The sequence below is a fragment of the Phalaenopsis equestris genome, unplaced genomic scaffold (genome assembly GCF_001263595.1).
Source record: "Phalaenopsis equestris unplaced genomic scaffold, ASM126359v1 Scaffold000428, whole genome shotgun sequence".
Lineage (NCBI taxonomy): Eukaryota > Viridiplantae > Streptophyta > Magnoliopsida > Asparagales > Orchidaceae > Phalaenopsis > Phalaenopsis equestris.
The window spans coordinates 4,116,146-4,120,246 of NW_018164869.1; the positions used below are offsets into that span (position 1 = coordinate 4,116,146).

The 4,101-nt window shown below is 36.9% G+C and overlaps 1 pseudogene; it reads left to right on the forward strand.

The window, feature by feature from the left end:
- Window positions 1–1,067: 1,067 nt before the first annotated feature.
- LOC110027591 lies at window positions 1,068–3,078 on the forward strand (annotated as a pseudogene).
- The last annotated feature ends 1,023 nt before the right edge of the window (window positions 3,079–4,101 follow it).

Sequence of the window (4,101 nt, forward strand, 5' to 3'; positions counted from 1 at the left end):
ACGGGGTCTGGTTCAGTTGCGGAAATCCACTATTAATTGATGATTATAGAAATCCCTTGTCCCACAGACGGGAAATGGTAACTATATTTCTCAGATTATAATGTCGACTGACGTCGTCTGGTTGGTTGTGATTGATGACGGTAACTGGAGGTTGACGACATTCAGTGGTGGTCAACGACGGTAGGCGGTGGCCGTCTGAGGTCGGCGGTGATCGTCGGCGATCGACGACGGAGGTCGGCTGCGGTCGACGACGGTCGTCGGTAGTGCTGAGTTGCAGCTTCTCCTCAAGATCTCAGGCTCTCTCTAGGCTTCCTCCTCTTCATGAGAGGGATGTGGCTTTATTTATAGTACTCTGGGTGCAGTTAATGCAGGAATATGAACTATTTTGATCGGACGATTTGGAAAGCTTCTCTCGATCATAGGACGTTTAATGGACATTTGAGTGCCTTAATGACGTCAGAATTGAGTGATCTTGGGCTCGTTGGTTTCGTCTTGTCAAACCGCTTGATTTGAGTATAAACTTGGCATATTTGACAGTCGTTTGACTTTCCAAATATATTCATAAATCTTCTAATTATGGTTTAATGACTTGATCTGGGTTTGATGTGACTTTGATTGGGCTAGTTTTCATATCGTTAGGTCCGACTCATCGAACCGGTCAGTTTGACTATAAGTTGCTGAAATCGGAGCTCTGGATAAACTTTTTATTAATATTTGAATGTTTTTTGCTTAAAACATCATCTCGAAATTCATGTTATGCCTCGAGATTCGTGTTGGATGAAGAAATTTTGTTGGTGGTGTATCAATATGTAAATACATAGGAATTGAGAGGGATATATGTAAAATCCTCTTCTTTTTTTTCCCTTGTAATTTTCAGTTTTTCACACTTGGCCATGCTTCAAGTGTGAACCGTATGACACGGGAAAATAAAAAAGTACAGAAAGAAATAGTTAAAAGAAAAGGGTAAAAAAATGAAAATATTTTTTAGTCTCCTAAGGACACATTCCCTTGAGAAATTTCGCCCTATACTTTAAGAACAGAACAAAGGAGAAAATAGAGTAAGAGAAAGCATTCTTTTGATGGTTTAATTTACAATACAAGAATTGAAGGAAAAGAGGGAGGGAAGACTTGGACGCGTCTGCCCTTACGAAGCAAGCAAAGGAAACGAGCAGCGGATGAGGTGGCGCTTTCTTCCCTCCCACTTCCCACGTGCGGACCCCCCTGACGCGTGTGCCTCTTTCCTCTTCAACTCGATCCCCCTGTTTCCCCTGTTTATAAAGGAAGGTGGTGCTCCCTTTTCCATTATCCTGCTCTCTTCCAATTCGTCTCTTGGAGAAGTAGAGGGAGAATGGGAAGGCAGCCTTGTTGTGATAAAGTTGGGCTGAAGAAGGGGCCATGGACGACAGAGGAAGACAAGAAGCTCGTCAACTTTATACTCAACAATGGCCAATGTTGCTGGAGAGCTGTGCCAAAGCTTGCAGGTCCTCCATGCCGCAACTCACTCTTCTTCCTCTTTTCTTTTTTTTTTTTTTTGATTTTTAGACAACTATGGTTTTCTCTTAGGAATATTGGATTCCAAAAGTAAAGTTTTTCCCCCTGGGGTGGTAAAGTTTGTATTTTTGCTGATTTTGGAAAGAGTTAAGAGGCAAAGATCTCTTTTTTACCTGAAGTTGTGTGGAGAAGGGGAAGTGGCGAAATGAATCTTTTTTGTTTCATGTTTTTATGGTTTATTAAGATTAAAACTATCTTGAGATGTGGCTTCTTCTTCCTGCCCCCTTCCACCTGCTAATATTATGCCTAAAACCATGTAAAATATGTATTATCTTTTCAAATTTTCAGAAAAAAAGGTTTTTTTTGGGGACCTCTTTAAGACTTAATTTACCTATGATTGAACAGCTCAATATGATAAGCGGATAATAATTACTTTTTACTCATTACAGTATACTCAAAATTTTAACATTATTTGGCCGAAGAAAACAAACACACGGCTGCATGATAAGAATTTTTAGACTTGTAGAATGTATTCTCATCTTTCTGAACAAACTACAGGTTTGCTAAGATGCGGAAAAAGTTGCAGACTGAGATGGACTAACTATCTCCGTCCAGATTTGAAGAGAGGATTGCTCTCTGAATCCGAGGAGAAGCTGGTCATCGATCTCCATTCTCAACTCGGAAACAGGTCCCTTTCCCCTTCAATCTCTCTTCCAGCTACCGGCATGTTTCTCCTCAAATCAAGCTGAAACCTTTTTCATCATCTCTTTCAGGTGGTCAAAAATTGCAGCAAACCTCCCCGGAAGAACAGATAATGAGATAAAAAATCACTGGAACACACACATCAAAAAGAAGCTAAGAAAAATGGGAATTGATCCACTCACACACAAGCCGCTTCCCCCTGCAGATCAATTATCTCATCAATCTCAACACCACGAAGCCCCCTCTGCCTCCTCCGACTTGCTGACCTCCACCCCTCTTCCTTGCCCGCCTGATGTTTCCGAGGCTTTCTGCACAGATGAAGTTCCTCTCATGGAGCCTCATGAGATCATTGTCCACCACCCCATGCTCATCAACATCACTATCCTCATCCTCAACAACAACAACAAAAAGAATAGAATGGTCGTCATCATCAACAACATCATCATCATCAAATTGTTCAGTAAAAGCTGATGAGATACAAATCCCATCCATGGAGTTGCCAGAATCAATATATTTCTGGGGATTGGATGATCTTATGGAATGGGACTTCATTACTCATGAAGGAGAAGGGAAGCTGAGCTATACTGATGTTTTCAACCTAGAGCTTTTCTGATTTCAGACTCCTTTTTTTCCTCCTTGGCTGGTTTGTGCAACACTGTGGCAAGTGAGGCTAGGAGTAAGAAATAAGTCATAAGCTTTCTTTATGAAGTTTCTTTGAATTATGGATGTAATTTCATCTACTACACCGTGGAAATGTATAGAGAAGTATATTAATTCTATAGCAAAAGTCTATTGATGTAATAGTTTTAAATTGCAGGGATGAGAATGAATGCCAATTTTCAAAAGATTTGGGGGGTTTCCATAAAGACTTGAGGTTGGTCAATTAGTTGAAATAGTTGATGGGATTTAGGATTGCAATTGCAATTGCAATTGTTTGGAGAAACAACTATGAAAGATATCATTGTTCAAAAGATTATTAAAATACAATTTCGTCGTACGTCTAAACCGCTGCCTCAAATTGATGCCAGCATAATTCACTTCGTGTCTGTTTGATTTTCAATTTCAAAGAAATATTTATATAGATACCTATTTTTATTGAAATTTCTTAATTATTTGGTTATGAGTTAGAAAAACGCAAGATTATCCTAAATTGAGGCCACTCATGATATCTTTTTTTCTTAATTTGTCATTTTAGTTATATTGTGTCAGATTAAATTTCTGCTGGATTGAAATTCATGAGTTTGGGTTGATAGTAAATTGATTTCATTTATATATGATTATTTCCTAATATAAAATAAGAATCTAGAAGATTTAAAAAAAGGAATTAAATTTAATTAAATATTTATTCCCTCCATCTCCTCATAGATATGCAAGTGATAAACGAGAGAACTTTCTGCTTGCTCATTTACTTGTTTTAAGGGGAGAAATTCACAGAAGAAAATAAGAGGAAGAGGAATACAGTCAGAATGCCTCTTCCTTTACCCATACCACCCAATTCTTATGTATGTTTTGATTAGTTGGAAATTTAACATTTTATTAATAAGGGTTATTAACATATTAATAATCCATTTAATTAATGATGTTAAAAGAGAGTTTGACATCTTACTATTAACATATTATAATATTATATATTAATTTCATATATTACATGCATAAACACATAAGAATTTGATGTTATGTATTTAAAATCATCTTTTTATTGACATTTTAAGTAAATAAACTATCATTAATTCATTAAACAAATGCAAATGTACAATCATAAGCATTTAGTTTATTAACATTAGACATCAACATCAAGCTCAAATTCAACCTTCATCTTGACAATGCCTGAAAAAAATATACAAAATCATTTTAAACTAGATATATATTGAAAGAGAAAAAAAGGTTTTAAGCTTATAAAATCAATGA